The 20073-nt window shown below is 55.4% G+C and overlaps 1 long non-coding RNA gene across 1 annotated transcript; it reads left to right on the forward strand.

Moving 5' to 3' along the window:
* The first annotated feature begins 2779 nt into the window (after window positions 1-2779).
* LOC135966635 (uncharacterized) lies at window positions 2780-10220 on the forward strand. Its single transcript, XR_010580135.2, has 2 exons — window positions 2780-2940; window positions 3212-10220. It is a non-coding gene; the product is annotated as an uncharacterized lncRNA (long non-coding RNA).
* Window positions 10221-20073: the final 9853 nt, after the last annotated feature.

A 20073-nucleotide genomic window follows, 5' to 3' on the forward strand; every position in this document is an offset into this window, starting at 1 on the left:
GAGTGCATTGGTGCAATCTCCAGATTCAAGCGATTCTCCTGTCTCAGCCTCCTGATTAACTGGGATTACAGGCACACACCACCACCCCAGGCAAATTTTTGTATTTTTAGTAGAGATGGGGTTTTGTCATGTTTGCCAGGCTGGTCTGGAACTCCTGGCCTCAAGTGGTCCGCCTGCCTCGACCTCCCAAAGTACTGGGATTTCAGGCATAGAGCCACCACACCACTCTACCTTGTTAAAGTTTTTTTGTTTGTTTTTTTGAGATGGAGTCTCGTTCTGTCGCCCAGACTGGAGTGCAATGGCGCGATGTCAGCTCACTGCAACCTCTGCCTTCCACGTTCAAGCCATTCTCCTGCCTCAGCCTCTAGAATAGCTAGGAATACAGGCAGCGCACCACCACACCCGACTAATTTTTTTTAGTAGAGATGGGGTTTCACCACGTTGGCCGGAGTGGTCTCGAACTCTTGACCTCAAGTGATCCACCGGTCTCAGTCTCCCAAAGTGTTGGGATAACAGTCATGAGCCACTGTGCCTGGCCACCTTGTTAAAGTTTTAAAAAAAGAAATAAGGATGGACACAATTAAAAGATCATATAGACCCTGAGGACTTGGAAACTGAGGTTGCAAGTCAGACACCTCAACTTGGATAAAGGATCTCTGCTCCACTATTAGTTTATGAATTTGGGCAAGACTAGTAACCTTAAAGTCTCAGCTGCTTCAGGTATCAATGACGAATGATCCCTGCCCTCTGCTTTCTACCTTGACCCCATTCTGACTTGCAAAAATGCTGTTCCTCATAATCCTCAAATGAGTTGCAGAAACTTAAAAGTCAGGCAATTGTGACCTGCCAATGTGCTGACTGAGACCCTGTAGGGAAAAAAAAAAAAAAAAAAAAAACAGGGAGGGAGGAATACGGATACTTTTCTTTCCAACCCTATGACCTGATCACATGAGTTACGTGCATTCTGGATCCCGGGTCACCAGATAACTAACATTCTAACCTTTGAACGTGGTCCCTCAACTGGCCAGGACCTAGCTCTCCCAGAGACCGTGAGAAACTGGCAGTTGACGGGTTCCTCTGAGCCTGCTGAGTGTTTTCTATTTGCCCAACCACAGCTCTCCCGGAGAAGCAAAAACTGCTCCAGTATGTATGTAAACCATGAACCAAACTTCTTAACGTAACGAAGAGCCCTGGCGGGAGCCATGCCACTAAATCAGACAGTGGCTGTACTGGAAGGTGGAAAGGACTATTTGTCCTTTCGTGTCCTTTAAGTACTTCTGTACTTATCTCTGTGTGTCAGTTCCCCCACCTGCACCTGGTTATGAAAGTTAGTGCACTTAAAACAGGGCCTGGCATATCGCAAACGGAAAGTGAATGCCATCATTCTTTCAAAAATTTCTACCGGCCGGGTGTGGTGGCTCACACCTGTAATTCCAGCACTTTTGGAGGCTGAGGCGGGCAGATCACGAGGTCAATCGATCGAGACCATCCTGGTCAACGTGGTGAAACCCATTCTCGACTAAAAACACAAAAATTTGCTGGGCGTGGTGGCGGGCGCCTGTAGTCCCAGCTCCTAAGGAGACTGACGCAGAATTGCTTGAACGCGGGAGGTGGATGTTGTAGTGAGCCGAGATCATGCCACTGCACCCCAGCCTGGGCCACAACAGCGAAACTCCGTCTCAAAAATAAACTTGTGCCAATAACTTGTATTAGTTTTATGGCTAAGGTTTGCTTTTAAACATTTTCTTGATCATTGTTTTACAGGAACGTCTCTTTAATGGAAATTTTTAAACTTATTTTTGCCTCCTCCAAATCCCGTAACCCCAATTTGAAGTATAAAGTTGCAAACTGGCCGGGCGCGGTGGCTCACGCCTGTAATCCCAGCACTTTGGGAGGCCGAGACGGGCGGATCACGAGGTCAGGAGATCGAGACCATCCTGGCTAACACAGTGAAACGCCGTCTCTACTAAAAAATACAAAAAAAACTAGCCGGGCGAGGTGGCGGGCGCCTATAGTCCCAGGTACTCGGGAGGCTGAGGCAGGAGAATGGCGTGAACCCGGGAGGCGGAGCTTGCAGTGAGCTGAGATCCGGCCACTGCACTCCAGCCTGGGCGACAGAGCGAGACTCCGTCTCAAAAAAAAAAAAAAAAAAAGTTGCAAACTATGGGGATGAATTTGCGGAAGGGTATGTCTTTTCTTTTTCCATGAAAAACTCAGAATCACATCTCAAAAGGTGTAGGCACTTTCCAGAACGCTTCATCCGCCCGCTTTAAGCACGCGCACCAAGGAAAGAGTTTGGGGAGCGAGCGCGTCGGACTTCCCGGGATGAGTTTCCCCCTCCCCGGCCAGAGGAAGAGCGCCCAGCTCCGCCATTACAGCGTGCGAGGGAAAATGGAGGCGCCTGGTCCACCCGCCCGCCGGCGCCTGCGTCCTGGGCGTCTATCCCGGCCCGCGAGGCGGCTACGGCTGGAGAGGGAGGGCGAGCGAACCAGTGCAGTGTCGCGCCCCACCCTGCGCCCGAGAGCAGTGCCGGCGAGCCCGGCTCCGACCCTGAGAGTCCGCTCCAGGCCGCTCCAGACCACGAGCCACTCCGCAGGTTTTCAGCGTTCCGTGCTTTCCCTCCAGCCCTTTGTGTCCTAGCGCGCGTCGGAAGGAACGCGGCAACGCGCGCCGTGCTGTGCGCCTGCGCAAGGGGGCAGGCGGTGCGCCCTGCCTGGAGTCGAGAGTGGGCGCGGCTCCCGGTCGCTCCGCCTTCGCTCCGCCCCTCGCCCGCCATTTCGTGCTCCGCCGCGTCTCCTGAGCTTGGCGCGCGGGGCTTCCGCGTGATGGACGCCCGGAAGCCGGCACAACAAATTCCCAAGCGCCGGGACTTAGCTGTCTGCAGGTCCTTCTGCTGCCCGCGGAGCGAAGATGGCGCCTAGAGCCTGCGGCGGTGCCCAAGTATGGGGGAAATTGGGCGCCTCTGCCTCCTCCAGAAGGGTCTGCAGGTTGGCCTCGGGGGTGTGCACGCCCTTGTGTGTGCAGGACCCTGAGGCATGCGCCTTTCTGTGTATGCACAGCCTCGGAAGTGTGCACATACCCTTACTTACACTCCCTAGCACGCACACCCAAACTCTGGCATGCACGAACCCGCGGGTTTCCACGTTTTCGTATGTGCACGACCTCGAGGATGTACTTGGATCCGACAGTGTCCGCATTTGTGTTTGCACAGGTCCAGGTGTGCACGGACACGTGCATTCAGGAATCTGGTGGTTCACAGGAGCCGCTGTTTGCGTGGCCCGGGGATGTACGTGGACCCGCGAGTGCAAGCCCCACTTCCGCTGTCTGTGGCCCACGAACACGATCCTGTTTCCGGCCTGTTTTGGATTCATTTGCACTTGCCCAGTTTACATGCAAAGCGTAATCTGCCGGCCACCCCAAGCAATTTTTAACCATTCTTTCGTTCGTTCTTCACCGATATTTGGGCTCCTGCCCTGGACCCAACTTTGCACTTGGGGGCACGCGGTGATAGTGACTCAGCGTGAAACCAGTGGGAGAAACGCCTAGAAATAGGCAGTTAAGGACAACCCGAGGCCGCTGTGAAGGAGGCGCATGGCTCGCCAATGACAGGGGAAGCGGCCTGGAGGAAGCCGTGCGCCGAGACTAGGGCATGGGGTAGAGGGAATGGGGTAATGGCCCAGGACTGTTTGGGGAGGCCTTCTGTCTCATTTGAGAGGACGTTGGGTGGAAGCAGAGGAGGCAGGTAATGGGGAGGAGAGTGCGTGGGGAAAGGGGACCTGTTGGTGAGGGTCAGGGGGCAGAAGACTTGGGCAGGCTCTGAAGTGAGAGCTCACAGGGCCTGGCCTGCCCAGGGAGCAGTGGGGAGAAGCAGTTAGGGCCTGGGGGCAGAGCCCGTGTGCCCCACTGTTGACACCTTCGCGGGCTGCTGCTCCTCGTGGCTTCTGTGTGGAGCACAGGCCTCTTCCTTGGGGGAGGGACTCGGACTGCAGGCTCCAGCCCTGCACTGCCATTAAAGGCCTGGGCAGGCTGCTGCATAAGAACAGTACCTCTGCTGGTGGAAATGGAGGGAGACGCCGCGGCACAGAGGACCTGTCCCAGACACGCGGGATGGCAAGCATCGGAGCTGGCGTGGCTGCTGAGGTCCCCTGGTGAGGCCCTCCTTGTCTCTCCCTCAGCGGCCTAGTCACCTCAGATTTTTTTTTTTTTTTTTGAGACGGAGTCTCTGTCGCCCAGGCTGGAGTGCAGTTGGCACTGTGTGGGCTCACTGCAACCTGTGTCTCCTGGGTTCACGCACTCCTGACCTCAGGTGATCCGCCTGCCTCAGCCTCCCAAAGTGCTTGGGATTACAGATGTGAGCCACCGTGCCCGGCCCGTCCTGTGTTTATGGTTACAGATACTCTCCAGTCGTGTTCACGGAAAACCTCTCCCCTGAAGTATCTACGGTTCCATCGAGAATCCCTCTCCACGAGGTCCCCAGTGTGTCTGTCCCCAGCGTGTCTGTCCCCAGCTTACTGGAACATGTCTCATGAGGGAGCAGGGGCCACTTCACACACTTTGCAGTACAGGCGTTTTGCTGTAGGCCAGATCTTTTTTCTTTTTCCTTTTTTTGGAGACAGAGCCTTGTTCTCTTGCCCAGGCTGGAGTGCAGGGGTATGATCTCAGCTCACTGCAACCTCCACCACCTGGGTTCAAGCGATTCTCATGCCTCAGCCTGCTGAGCAGCTGGAATTACAGGCATGCACCACCACACCTGGCTAATTTTTGTGTTTTTAGTAGAGATGTGGTTTCACCATGTTGGCCAGGCTGGTCTTGAACTCCTGGCGTCAAGTGATCCACCCGCCTCAGCCTCCCAAAGTGCTGGGATTACAGGCACTAGCCAATGCGCCCGTCCTAGGCCAGAGTTTTTTTTTTTTTTTTTTTATGAGAGAGTCTCGCTTTATTGCCCAGGCTGGAGTGCAGAGGCGCAATTTCAGGATTACAGGCACATGCTACCACGCCTGACTAGTTCTTTCGTATTTTTAGTGGAGACGGGGTTTTGTTGGCCAGGCTGGTCTTGAACTCCTGACCTCAGGTGATACTCCCGCCTCAGCCTCCCAAAGCGCTAGGATTACAGGCGTGTGCCACTGCGCCCAGCCCAGACCAGATCTTTATCTGAAATGGAAATGAAGGCTTTTTTTCTGTCACCCAAAAGATACTTTCTTTTTTTTTTTTTTTTTTTTTTTTTTTTTTTGAGACGGAGTCTGGCTCTGTCACCCAGGCTGGAGTGCAGTGGCGCGATCTCGGCTCACTGCAAGCTCCGCCTCCCGGGTTTACGACATTCTCCTGCCTCAGCCTCCCGAGTAGCTGGGACTACAGGCGCCCGCCACCTCGCCCGGCTAGTTTTTTGTATTTTTTAGTAGAGACGGGGTTTCACCGTGTTAGCCAGGATGGTCTCGATCTCCTGACCTCGTGATCCGCCCGTCTCGGCCTCCCAAAGTGCTGGGATTACAGGCTTGAGCCACCGCGCCCGGCCCCAAAAGATACTTTCTGAGCACATGCTCTGTTAGGCCTGTGTCTGGACTAGAGATAGAGCCGTGGAGCAGTTCCTGCCTGTAAGGAACATAGAGACCCAAGTCCCAGGACAGGAGGGTCCAGAAGCAGACAAACAGCTTCTTTCCACTAGATGCAGTGATGCAGAAAGTCTGCACCTGGGCCTGCCTTCACCCCTCCCCCAACCCAGCCCCGTGCATCTTGAATTAAAACAGAGAAGGTGGGGATTGGGTGGTGGCAGGCCCTTCTCCCCACCAAGGGAGTGACCTTGCCAGGCACTGCCTTCCTCTTTCCCAGTCCTGAGCATGGCCCCCAGGCCCTGCTTCTGGGAGTAACAGGGAGTTGACTGCACTCTCTGGGACACCAGTTGAGACCCTCCTCGGAAGGGGATGGGGACAGTCCTCAGTGCAGAGCAGTCTGCAGGGAGGCCATGGTGGGGCCATCCCACTGACCTCCCTCAGCACCATATCTGGGGAGCTGTGCTCCCCTGGAAGGTGGGGTGAAGGGGCCGGTGTCTAGCCATGTAGCTGTTGTTGCTGTGACACTCAGGCGTCAGGGCAGGTTGTGCCACTTTAATCTACCAGCAGGGCCAAGGCCTGGAGCCCTCAGGGCACCAATTGTGAGATCTGCTCTAAACAAGGGCATCCTTCGAAGTAGGTGAGGTGGTCTCATCTCCTGTAGAACAGGCAGGTTTCCTACTTTCTCCAAAGGCCCCACGACCTGGGTGATGTCCTTCTCCCTCAAGGGTCCTCTCCTTCAGCACAGGGCTCCAGAGGCAGCTCTCCATGCCACCCCACTCCTGAGCAGACGGCCGGAGCTGCCCCCTCTGAATGCCGCGCTGGGCAAGGGGTCCGTGCCTGGGAAACACCCGGTGGGGAATGTTCTGGCCCTCAAGAGTAAACAACAGGGATTTAGATGATGCCACCGTCCTCAGCCTCTGACCTCCAAAGGAGCCACATTCAAGAGAAGGGGAGGTCCCTCCACAAATGAGACAGCAGAAGAATAAATGCCCTCCTGTGCCTGCCGACTTCCTGCATAGGTCTGTGGGCTCGTGTAAATAATTGAATGGAAAACTTCAGAAGGAAGGTAGCCCATGGGAGCCTGGCATTGCCCGCCAGAAAGCAGGTTATAAAATGTTTCCCATGTAAGCGGTGGCTGCGGGGAGTCAGGATGCCTAGTTACAACCCCGAGAAGTAAGGCTGTCCTGGGCTCCCAGGGGAAACACTGGGCCGGGCGGGTGGGAGCTCTTCATGGAGTAGATCCCTCCCAGCCACCCCCAACTCCTAGTCTCCTGGGTGTGGTAGCTCCAAGATCTCAAAGCCCAATCGCCGAGCCCGGTGGTCTCCGATGTGCCCTACCCTCCCTCCTGCTGCACAGGCAGCTTGTGTTGCTGAGGAGTAAGGGGAGATTTCCGGCCAGCACAAGCAAAGCCAGGCAGGGTGTCCCCTGAGGCGGCGCAGCAGGAGGACCACCGAGTGTGGCCCTCACGCCCCACATCCGGCCCTCTCCCTGCCTTGTCCTCAGATGAAGCCTGAGGTGAATTGGAGGCTGGGCCGATTCCCCACCCCTGGCCTCAGGGCGGTTCCTCCTGGGTCCAACTGCCCCAGACCAGGCCATCTGGGAGGCAGCCTGGGCGGGGAGAGAGGGAGGGAGGACGTGTGTGGAGCCACTGCCCGGCCCCCGAGGCACAAACATTTCCTTATGTGGTGGCTCTGAGTGCCCGGGCGGCGCCCTAGAGGCTGCTGGGGAGGGCCCGGGCCGGACACACCCTGGGTGATTGCAGAAGCAGAGCCCCTGCCCAACAGGATCCTGGCCTCATCTTGGGGAGGAAAGGACCCCCGCCTGCTCTTTGTCCCCTGGAGTGGTCCACATCCCCTAGGAGGAAGTGGCCACTGCTTCTCTACGGGATGTTTCCCCAAATTCCCCCTGTGTTTGCAGGAGACCCTGTGAGATTAGAGGTACAGCAGAGACCCCAGCCCCGGGACAGGAAGGGGGTGGGCTGGCAGGCCCCTAGCCTCAGGGTGCGCCTCCCGCACTGCCCCCCACCCAGCACCAGGCACGATGCTACTCCCTTTGTTTCCGGCAGGCCTTGGGAGCTATATTTGGCGGTGGGGGGGATAACAGGGTGACTCATGGGAGGGACGGCCTGGGGTGGGAAGTGGAGGAGCTGTGTCTCTGGAAATGCAGCTCCCTCTGTTCCCAGGCCTGCTGCAGGTGCTAGCCTTCCATGAGCGCTGAAAGCAAAACAGCCAACAACGCCGGGCTCCCGCCCTGTAATCCCAGCACTTTGAGAGGTTGAAGGGGGCAGATTGCTTGAGCCCAGGAGTTTGAGACCAACCTGGCCAACACGGTGAGACCCCGTCTCTACAGAAAAAATTAGCCAGGTGTGACAGTGCGCGCCTGTGATCCCAGCTACTCTGGATGCTGAGGCGGGAGAATCACCTGAGCCTAGGAGTTCAAGGCTGTAGAGAGCCGAGATCACACCCCTACACTCCAGCCTAACCAACAAAACAAGACCCTATCTCAAAAACAAGAGAGAAAGAAAGAAAAAGAAAAGGAGGGAGGGAGGGAAAGAAAGGAAAGGAAAAGAAAGAAAAGAAAAAACCTGGGAGACACATCATAGCTGCCTCCCACAGCAAAGCAAGGCTCCATGGTCCCTGCACTCGCTCTCCGGGCCTAGGACAGTGACCTCAGGGGCACCCCCACTGTCCAGAGCCCGGTCAGCACACCCCAGCCCTGATCCCCTGGGGTGCCTACTCAGACCCCCAAACTGCCCTAGCTTCTCAGGCCAGTGTCATTTCTCCAGGGTGACAGCCTTTAAAGCAGATTTGAATCTCTGACAGGGAGGGTTCCCCATGGGATATGTATTTTGTCATTTTGTGGCTGCTTTTTTTTTTTTTGAGACAGAGTCTCACTCTGTCACCCAGGCTGAAGTGCAATGTAGCGGTCTCAGCTCACTACAACCTCTGCCTCCTGGGTTCAAGCCATTGTCCTGCCTCAGCTTCCCGAGTAGCTGGGATTACAAGCGCCTGCCACTACACTCGGCTAATTTTTGTTTTTGTGCTGTTGTTTTTTGAAACACACCTGGCTAATTTTTGTTTTTGTTGTTGTTGTTGTTTGTTTGTTTTGAGACAGAGTTTCGCTCTTGCTGCCCAGGCTGGAGCACAATGGCGCAATCTTGGCCCACCACAACCTCCACCTCCCAGGTTCAAGCAATTCTCCTGCCTCAGCCTCCCGAGTAGCCAGGATTATAGCTACATGCCACCAACCCAGCTAATTTTGTATTTTTAGTAGATATGGGGTTTCTCCATGTTGGTCAGGCTGGTCTCGACCACCTGACTTCAGGTGATCCACCCGCCTCAGCCTCCCAAAGTGTTGAGATTACAGGTGTGAGCCACTGCGCCTGGCATTTTTGTATTTTTAGTAGAAATGGGGTTTCGCCATGTTGGCCAGGCTGGTCTCGAACTCCTGACCTCAGGTGATCCGCCTGCCTTGGCCTCCCAAAGTGCTGGGATTACAGGCATGAGCCACCGCGCCTGGCCAGGATATTTTTAAATGGGGCTCCAGTAAGAACTGTGCTCACTCCAGTGCATCTTGAATTGGTCTGATTTCAGGGAGTATAGGTTGAGGCTGATTCCGAAAGTTAATTCTGGTCCAGGAGGCCTTGGCATGCCAGCACCGCCAGCACTACCCCCACCGGGCTGACGGGAAGAGCCTGCTGGGTCTGGCTGCCAGCTGGCTCTGTGACTCCCATCTTTTCTTACACAGCCCCTTGATACTCGGCTCTCTGGGGTCCGTCCTTAGTCCCTCGGTCAAAGGACATCCATCTCTAAATTGCCTTCCGACCTTGGTCAAGGGACATGCATCTCTAAACTGCCTTCCTCCCAGCCACTACCCTTACCACCTGACACTGGGAAAGTCACCTCCTGCCTCAGAGCTCCATTGGCCCCAGCCCAACTTGCCCCATTCTGATTCAGTGGGAATGGGTGGGATTCAAGCCCCCCCGTTCAAGACCCAGTCTTCTGCAGTACACTAGGATCCCAGAGCTGAAGTAGAGAATCCAGTTAATACATCAGTGTATGGACTCTTCAGTTTTAAGATTCTCTTTCCATACTGGGGGAGGTCTCAGGAATCTGTAGACAGTAGATGGGGAAATGGACACTCAGAAACATCAGACACTTCGCAATCCAGATGCTGATAAAATGGCCAAACCTCGGGTTCAAAGGGACCTTAGTGGTCATCTCATTCAACCCAACTACCCAAAGCAGAAACCTCTTCTACTGCTTCCTGGATTGCTTCCAGCGGCGGGGAACTCGCTACCTTGGTATGCTTTTGTTTTGTTTCTTGTTTTTGAGATGGGGTCTCTCTTTGTCACCCAGGCTGGATTGCAGTGGCATGATCATGGCTCACTGCAGCCTCGACTTCCTGGGCTGGAGCGATCCTACTGCCTCAATCCCCCACCTCCACCCCAAAGTAGCTGGGACTATAGGTGTGTGCCACCATGCCCAACTGATTTCTGTATTTTTAGTAGAGGCAGGGTTTTGCCATGTTGCCCAGGCCAGTCTTGAACTCCTAGTCTCAAGTGATCCTTCTGCCTTGGTAGAGTGCTGGGATTATGGGTGTGAGCCACCACACCCGCCGAGTGTGTTCTGTCTCATATGGAATTAAAATTTTCCATCTTCAGCATCTGTCCTCATGGTCCTTGTTCTGACTGTGTGTTCTATGAAAGCAGAGTTACAGGGTGGTTTGCTCCCCGCTGCATCCCACCACCTCACACAGAGCTGGGATGTAGCAGTGTTCAATGCTTATGCTGTCGAATGACTGATGAAGCAATACTGAATGTTAGCCATGGTGCCACCTTGCAGTCATCTACTCTGGGCAGTACAGCACCAGCTTTTCACACCATCCCACATATGACAGACAGGGTTTCCAGAATATTCTTCATCCTTCCCACCCCTCTACCACATGCAGGTTGCAGAGTTTTGTTTTGTTTTGTTTTTTTGAGATGGAGTCTCGCTCTGTCGCCCAGGCTGGAGTGTAGTGGCATGATCTCAGCTCACTGCAAGCTCCACCTCCCGGGTTCACGCCATTCTCCTGCCTCAGCTCCCCGATTAGCTGGGACTACAGGCGCCCACCACCACACCCGGCTAATTTTTTTTGCTTTTGTATTTTTAGTAGAGATGGGGTTTCAAGGTGTTAGCCAGGATGGTCTAGATCTCCTGACCTCGTGATCTGCCCGCCTCAGCCTCCCAAAGCGTTGGGATTACAGGCCTGAGCCACCACTCCTAGCCTCAGGCTGCAGAATTCTTTTAAGCAGTGGGCCTCTGCAGTGAACTCAGTTTTCTAGGGCTGTCCTGAACGGCACAGAAATGGAGTGGGGCATGTCACCCCTCGGGGTGCACTTCGTGCTGCTGTCCACATAGCCTGCCCCACGAGGGCTTATTTCAGCATTACGCCATGGTTGCATCTCTCTGAGCCCCAGGCTGGTCCTTAGTGCAGCAGAGACAGAACTTTAACTTCCAGAGTTTTAGTAAAGCATGGGGCTCCTTGCTTTGTATGGCAATGGTACCATACCCTGGAAGAGGGCAGCCCCAGGCCCTCCTAGGTGGAACCTGTTCAAGGGGCCAGCAGTCTCGTTGTGGGGGAAGAAGATGCCAGAGTGTGCCCCTTGCTTGGTTTTCTCAGCGAGCAAGACCTGGCATTGGGGGTCTCCTAGTCCCCAAGCTGAGAGACCCCAAGCTGAGAGACCATAACCAGGTAATCAGCAGGTGTCTGACTGTGGGTGGAGGAGTCCCTGGGCCCCAGGGCTTCCAGGCACTGTGGCTCAGCTTTGCTGGCCCACAGAGTCGCACAGGCATGAGGTAGTTGTGTACACACAGTTCTGGGTTAATAAGTGTTTGCTGACTGACTCCCGAGGGCAAGGAGGTAGGGAACTGCTGCAGGCTGGTGGCTGGCAGACCGGACTCTGGGTCTTCCTGGTCCCCTCTACCATGAGGGGCCAGGTCAGATTGACCCTTCTCACCCCAGCCCACAGGTTGCAGATTTTTTTTTTTTTTTTTTTGGAGACAGAGTTTCGCTCTTGTTGCCCAGGCCAAAGTGCAATGATGCCATCTCAGCTCACTGCAACCTCCGCCTCCCAGGTTCAAGTGATTCTCCTGCCTCAGCCTCCCAAGTAGCTGGAATTACAGGCGCCCGCCACCATGCCTGGTAATTTTTGTAGTTTTAGTAGAGACAGGGTTTCACCATGTTGGCCAGGCTAGTCTTGAACTCCTGACCTCAGGTGATCCACCCGCCTTGGCTTCCCAAAGCGCTGGGATTACAGGCGTGAGGCACCGCCCCGGCCACACAGGTTGCAGATCTGATGAAGGGCAGGGAGGAGGCTCTGGCTAAGACCAGGCTTGACCTGAACTTGTAGTCCAAAGGCAGGAGGAGTGAGGTCCAGACTATCCCAGGAAGGAACTGGGGCCTCTGGAAAACCACAGAGGTTTTCCTTGCCTGAAGGGGTTTTGTGGCAACATCCCTCAACAAAACCACCTGGTGGCCACAGAGGCTCAGGCAGGGTTGGGTGGAGGGGAATGGGAGGGGATGGGGTGGGTCAGGGCCATTGCTCCCTGCTGAGTCCCACTGGGGATCATTGTGACAGACAGGAAACCCCTCTGTCTGTGCTGGAAGTCAAAGGAAGATAAAATTTGCCCCACACTGAAAAGGAAAGGAAGACTCTAGGAGGAGGGTTTACTGCCCAAAGGCTCCCAAGGCCTGTCAGGTCAGCGGACACCAACTATGTCCCAGCAGAAGGTGGCCGGCTCAGCCCAGCTCCAGGAAGATACCAGCTTAGCTCCCACACCACAAAGGCTGGTCGGGCCTGAGAAAGCGCCGGCCTAGATGTGCCAAGGAGAGTTGGCCCCACACCCAGACCTGCACTGCTGACTCCAAGCAGAGGCAGGCAGGCGCCCACCTCGCCCTCCTTCCTGCAGGAATTGTGGCTTGTAGCAGTGGCTGGTCTGAGGAACTGCCTCCTAGGCCAAGCTGTCTGGCTAGAGACCCCCGGCTACCATCCCAGGCCTCAGGGAGCGCCCTGGAACACACCTGCAGTCCCGCCCAAGGCAGGCTGTGTGTCCTGAAAGAGCCCTGGGGTCCCAGAACAGAGTCCGCCGGTCCTCACTGGCTGGAGAGCCTGGGACAGGTCACTCTGCCAGCCGGCCCCCACTGCTCGGTCCCAGCTCTGCCAGCCAGCATGTAATTTTTCTGCCTCTGAGAGCGTGGGCCACCTGAGCCAGCTGAGCTGAGCCGGCAGGACCAGAGGTCAGGACCAGAGCCTGGGTGTGAAATGCAAACGGCCCCATATGCAAATCACTCAATTGTTTGTTCCTTCTCTACTGACAAGGGCCAGCCACACCCAGATGCCGAAAAGAGTGCTCATGGCGGGGTCCCTGGGTGTCCTCAAGAGAGGAGTGGGCTGGGCACCTGATGGAACATAGCAGCGCTAACCTGTGGGGCAGGACCCAGCTGAGCAGTCGGCCCTCTCTCCTCGGAGCCGCCGCAAGCCCTCGGCCCCTGCCCGAGGGAACTCACAGCATTCTGCCTTTCCTGAAATCGCTCCTGTCCTGAGTGGAGTCATCCCACAGACCGGCAGTGAGGTCTGTTTCCCCAGGCTCAGGGCAGACTTTCAGTCTGGGGCTGAGATGGCCCTGTGTGTCTAGGGGCTGATGTGGGCCGACCTTTGAGGAGCTGGCTGGGAATCCCTCCCCCGCCTCCATCACAGGGACCACTGCAGGGTGGTGAACCAGGCCCACAGAGCTGTTTTTTTTTTTTTTTCTCACTCTCTCGACCAGGCTGGAGTGCAGTGGTGCGATCTTGGTTCACAGCAACCTCCGCCTCCTGGATTCAAGCCATTCTTCTGCCTCAGCCTTCTGAGTAGCTGAGATTACAAGTGCCCGCCACCATGTCCGGCTAATTTTTTGTATTTTTAGTAGAGACGGGGTTTAATCATGTTGGCCAGGCTGGTCTCAAACTCCTGACATCAGGTAATCCACCCGCCTAGGCCCCCTAAAGTGCAGGGATTACAGCCGTGAGCCACTGCGCCCGGGAAAGATCCTAGGCCGGGAGGGAGCTAAGCTTGGGACCCTGCCTCGAAGGATGCTGAGCAGGGTGACTCCAGTACTGGGTGGGTAGCAGTCCCCTGAGGCTGTGGGTGGCAGACAGCTGGGCCACGGGGGCCCTGGGGAGCCCCAGATGTTGTCTCCTTGAGCTCACTGCTTCTCAGAATGTGAGGGGGAGACTGGGGAGGCCACAAGGAGGAGCCGAGGGGCCCCCACGGGGGTTTACTGAGGAGCAGACAGTGTGGGAGTGGGCCATCTGTCCCCGGGCTGCACGGCCAGGGAGGGGCTTCCCAATATCAGCAGGCAGGGCCGCCCTCAGGCCCAGCTCCCCTAGGAGTGCACAGCAGGGGCACCTGGCTCAGGGCTGAGTGGAACGAGATGGGTCCAGAGCACCCCGTGCACACCATGAAGCTCAGGTGAACCTGGGAACATTCAGGGAAAGGGTCAGGAAAAACAGGAGGCCTGAAAGGGAGGGTCCTGGCCTGAGGACAGATGGGGAGGGAGGGCCCACCAGCAAGCTGCTTCCCTCTGGTCTGCTGGAGGCACCAAAATCACCCTAGCCCAGGCCCCACCTGACAGTCTGAAAGCCCTTTCAGACCCTGGGCAGGAACCGATGTTCTGATTTCACGGCAGACCTTGTTTTCCACCAAAATCACTGAGCCCTGGTGCTTGAGGGTCCTTGAAATCTCCCCTAAGAGCTTGGTCAGAGCCTTGGAGGAAGGAGGCATGGGGGGAGGAGCCTCAGATCTGGGAGGCTGGGTCTAGAAGGTCTGGCCCATCCTTGGGACCCTAGAACCTGGTCCCTGAAAGGCATGGCCCCTCCTGAGGGACTGACTCTGGGCACTGAAGCCCCCACCAGGGTTCTCACTTCCAAGTCCCTCCAACCCTGGGCCACTAGGAAATCCCTGCTCCCTCCCCTTCCCCACCCTTCCTCTTAGGCTCCTCCTCCTCCCAACCAGCAGGGACAAGAGGGCCCCCCGCCCCCCGCCCCAAGGCATCCCACTTCCTGCCTCTCACCGGCAAACGGCTCCCAATCCCAATCCTCAGTGAGGAAACAGAGGTGTGACTGACCCCTACCAGCCAGGCTCCACCACTGTGCTGGCGCCCACTCCATTTGTCCCTCCTGTTGGGTCTTCCAGGTCCCTCCTGTGTTCACACGAGATGCTCCAGCCCACCTCCCTCCTGCTTCCCTGACTTCACAGCCTCCATATACATATGTGTGTGTGTGTGTGTGTGTGTGTGTGTGTATATTTATATTTTTTTTCAGATGGAGTTTTGCTCTGTTGCCTAGGCTGGAGTGCAGTGGCGAGATCCCTTCTCACTGCAACCTCCACTTCCCGGGTTCAAGTGATTCTCCTGCCTCAGCCTCCAAGTAGCTGGGATTACAGGCACCCACCACCACGCCTAGCTAATTTTTTTGGTATTTTCACTAGAGATGGGTTTCGCCATGTTGGCCAGGCTGGTCTCAAACTCCTGACCTCAAGTGATCCGCCCACCTCGGCCTCCCAAAGTGCTGGGATTATAGGCGTGAGCCACCAAGCCCGGCCCCGCAGCCACCTTCTTGAAAGAGATGCCCACACCCCATGTGCACCTCCTCCTCCCTTCCTTGTCCCTGGCCTTCTGCGGCTGTTCCAAGGATCTTCTGCAGAGTCCGGTCCAGCCAACCCAACCGACCACACACCTACCTGGCTCCATGTCCATGTCTTTTGAGCCCTCCTCTTCTCCGCTCCATGGGTGCCCTTTTCTCCGGGCCTGCCTCTCTGCCCTCCTGTCCTCACCGCAGGCCCCTCTTTCTACCTGGGCCTTGGGCTAGCACTCTGCCTCTGAGAGTGGAATTGAGGAGGCTGGGAACGAGCGCTGGCATAGGGCACCCTGGGTGCAAAGAGGCCTCACTGTGTACCAGCTGGATGGCCTTGGTTTCCTCAAGTGTAAAGTGAGTTTGGTACCGTGGAATTGGCCTCCAGGTCCTGTGAGGACTTACAGGCACACGTCCAGGTAGCTGCTGCACGCTGTGGGGGCTGAGCTTTGCCCAGTGGACTCTGGCACCAGTGCTTTCAGCCACAATGAGAGGTTTGCAGAAGGCTTCATAGGTCAGCAGGCATTTGGGCTGATCTGGGAGTCCCAGTGACCCGAGCAGCCGTACACATTCCCACACAGCTGAGCGCATTACTCTTCCGAGCAAGGGGCGGGCACGTTTGGAAGGCCTCGGCCATTTGCACGGAACACCGTGTTCTGTCTGCTGCCACTGGTCCTAAGGAGGACGAATCTCCTCAACCGTACGCCACCCTGGGCATCTCCACCCAGAGCTTTGGGCTGGCAGCAGGTGGGTTAACTCCTGGCCTGACTCCAGAAGGGATGGCCCCTCAGCCTGCAAACCCCTCTGGACTCCTGGCATCCCTCCCCTCACACACGGCCCCTCTACCCTCCGACCGAAGGGCACATGGGCTCCCCCAGGTGGCCAAATGCACCAAGGCCAAAAACTGGGGAGTCTGGCAAAGACTCACTGCAAACAGCTCGCTGCTTCCGTCCCGTAAATACAGTTCCCTGGTGGGCCCAGGTGTTCTGACTTGGGATTTGGAAAATCAGACCACCTGTATGTGGATTTGCGTCTATAGGAAGCCAGCGGCTTTGCAGCCCAGGTGTCATAAAGTATTCTTAGCAGGCTGCGGGGAACTGCTTGCAGCCATTCTAAAGCTGAGGCAGGGTTTAGAATGACACACTCTGCCTTGTGTCATGGGTCACAGGACACAGATATATGGGGACAGGAAACAGCCCAGAGGCCCAGCTCGAAGCCAGAAATGCACCAGTAACCACCATCATGTATTACTTGCCTCGGTGTGCCTGTCACCATACTCAAGGCTTTCTGTCCCTCGTCTCATTTACTTCTCACAACAGCCTAGGAGGTAGGTACTTATTCTCCCCATTCAGCAGATGAGGAGACTGAGGCTGAAGTTAAATCATTTGTCTAGAATCACACAGCTAGACGAAGCCTGAACTTGAACTCAAACATGTCTGCCTCCCAGCTCTTTGCTCTTTTATTTTCTTTTTGAGACGGAGTCTCGCTGTGTTGCCCAGGCTGGAGTGCAGTGGTGTGATTGCGGCTCACTGCAAGCTCCGCCTCCTGGGTTCACACCATTCTCCTGCCTCAGCCTCCTGAGTAGCTGGGACTACAGGTGCCCGCCACCACGCCCGACTAATTTTTTTGTATTTTTAGTAGAGATGGGGTTTCACTGTGTGAGCCACGATGGTTGCGATCTCCTGACCTTGTGATCCACTCGCCTCAGCCTCCCAAAGTGCTGGGATTACAGGCGTGAGCCACCGCGCCCGGCCTTTAGCTCTTTGCTTTTATGCAAGCCTGCCTGTGCACGGGAAGATGACCTGGCCAAGTAACTAGAGAGCCACAAGTATACTCGTGAGATGTTCATGAACGAGGATGTGCAACTCCTTACCCCAGAAGCATGCACAGTGCGTGCTCTGCAAATGCAGCTGGAACACAAGGAACGCGTACACATGAGAAACAGGAAGGGAGGACCTAGCTTTCCCCCAAGCAGCACACACAGGCACCCAGGGGCCCTGACACCTGCCAACAGCAAGATGTGTACAAGACTCAGGGTTTGGGTACTGGTCCTTCTAGACCACGGACACCTAGACACTATTGAGTGAACCAAGATCCAGAAAGTTCCAGTGACAGGTTGTGGCCCACTCTCGGCTTACTGGCAGGCTGAGCTCCAGCATTCTCAGACCCAGACAGGTTCCTGGTGACAGCCATGCACAAGCAGGGTCCACATCCGCGAATGTGGGCTCAATCACACAGGGCTCCACCCACACATACATCTTCCAAAGACAAAACCTGCTGCCGCCATCTGTGCAGACACAGTTGAACACTTGGCCTCTTGGGCACACAGTTTAGCTCACAATGACAAGCACACACAGAGAGACACAGACATACGCACACACAATACACACAGACACACAAACACACACACATAAAAGGGGATCTCGGAGAGAAGGGGAAGAAAGGAGGAGCTGGCTCAGGAGCTGAAAATCCCTGCAGTCCCTCAGACATGCAGGGCCTAAGCCCTGGGCTCAGGCTCCTGGGCTGCAGACTCTGTCCTCGGGTGGCTGCCACCCACCTTCCGGGGCCCTGCCTGTCTTCTGCCTTCTGTCCTCCCATTTTATTTATTTAGTTTTATGTATTTATTATTTTTGAGACAGAGTCTCACTCTGTCACCCAGGCTGGAGTGCAATGGTGAGATCTCGGCTCACTGCAACCTCCACCTCCCGGGTTCAAGCAAGCCTCCTGCCTCATTTTCCAAAGTAGCTGGGACTACAGGCACACGCCACCACACCCGGCTACTTTTTTTGTCTTTTGAGTAGAGACAGGGTTTCACCATGTTGGCCAGGCTGGTCTCGAACTCCAGACCTCAGATGATCTGCTCCCCCCTTGGCTTCCCGAAGTGGTGGGATTACAGGCATGAGCCACCGCCCTCAGCCTGCCCTCCCATTTTAGTTACTATTATTATTATTTTTGAGACAAGCTCTCACTCTGTCACCCAGGCTGGAGTGCAGTGGTGCCATCACAGTTCATGACTTGCGGCAGCCTCCTAGCCTCCAGTGATTCTCTCGCCTCAGCCTCCCAACTAGTTGGGACTACAGGAGTCAGCTACTACACCCGGCCACGTGGCTAATTAAAAAATTTTTTTGTAGAAATTGCAGGAGAGGGGTCTCACTATGTTCCCTACGCTGCTCATGAACTCCTGGGCTCAAGCGATCCCCCTGCCTCAGCCTCCCAAAGCAAAGCACTGGGATGACAGGCATGAGCTACCTTGTCTGGCCACCTTCCTGTTTTAAACGCTGAGCCAAGGCCTGAAATGCCCATGATGACCACCAGAGGGCGGATGAGCATCAAATAATCCCTTCAGCCAGCCTCCTTCCAAAACCCTCCTCATTCATTCCCAAACATGTATTAAGCACCCGTTTGTGCCAGGTCCTGGGACACAGAGAAGAAAGGTGGGGGAAAGTAGGGGAAAGGCGATTAGGGTAAGGGAGGAGGTGTGTGCCTAAAGTTTGGTGGGACTGGAGGTCAGATTTGGGGGAAAGGTGTTGGCAGGGGGGCTGGGTCAAAAAAAAACCCAGCTAGAATGTACTGAGTATCAGCAGTGTTCCAAGCTGTTCCAGAGTTTGTTTGTTTTGTTTTGTTTTTTCTTTTTTGAGACGGAGTTTCGCTCTTTTTGCCCAGGGTGGAGTGCAATGGGGCAATCTTGGCTCACCGCAACCCCCGCCTCCTGGGTTCAAGCAATTCTCCTGCCTTAGCCTCCTATGTAGCTGGGATTACAGGCATGCACCACTATGCCTGGCTAATTTTGTATTTTTAGTAGAGATGGGGTTTTACCATGTTGGTCAGGCTGGTCTTGAACTCCTGACCTCAGGTTATTTGACCGCCTCAGCCTCCCAAAGTGCTGAGATTATAGGCGTGAGTCACTGTGCCTGGCCAAGAGTTGGTCTTGTTCTGTTGCCCAGGCTGGAGTACAGTGGTGCCATCTTGGCTCACTGCAACCTCCGCCTCCTGGGTTCAAGCGATTCTCCTGCCTCAGCCTCCCGAGTATCTGGGATTACAGGCACTCGTCACCACACCTGGCTAATTTTTGTATTTTTAGCAGAGACAGGGTTTCACCATCTTAGCCAGGCTGGTCTTGAACTCCTGACCTTGTGACCTACCTCGGCCTCCCAAAGTGCTGAGATTGCAGGTGTGATCCACTGTGCCTGGCCCAGAGTTTTTTTGTTTTTTGTTTTGTAACATGCATTAACTCATTTACTCCACAACTGTATGAACTAGGTATCTAGTATAACTTCCATGATTCTACTTATTATTGGTAGTCAGGGAGACATAACGAGAGTTACTACCCCACCAGGTTGTTGTAGGGATTAAACAACTCAGCATGAGTATGTGTAAAGCACTCAGAAAATTGCCCTGTTGTTATCGTCATCCTCATTTTATAGATGGGGAAACTGAGGCACAGTTAGCAAGGAGAAGAGATCATGAGCAGGCGAGTTCCAGTGCATGAGTGGAGGAGCCCAGGGCAGTGGCTGGGGATCAGAACAGGAGAGGTAGGGGCATGTGGGGCATCTGAGTGGAGGAGAAGCATGGGGGCCCAGGCCTACCCTCTGGCCTTGACCTGGGAGAGGGCCTCCATATCCCCAGGGCTGAAGATCCCTCTGCCTCATCTTTCTTAGAGAGCTTGGGGAGGGTGTGGTGACCAGGTCCCTAAACTCTGGCTCCTTTTGTTTGGGGCTCATGGGGCTCAGGGCTCCACAGGGATGGGCCTCTGGACCAGCCTCTCATCTGGCCTGGCACCCTAGCCCTGGCCCATGCGTCAGGGACAAGGGGCCTACCCTCTCTTTGTGGCTATGTGGCTGCCAGTCCCCCAGCATCTGGGCAGAGTGA

The sequence above is a fragment of the Macaca fascicularis genome, chromosome 12 (assembly GCF_037993035.2).
Source record: "Macaca fascicularis isolate 582-1 chromosome 12, T2T-MFA8v1.1".
Taxonomy (NCBI): Eukaryota; Metazoa; Chordata; class Mammalia; order Primates; family Cercopithecidae; genus Macaca; species Macaca fascicularis.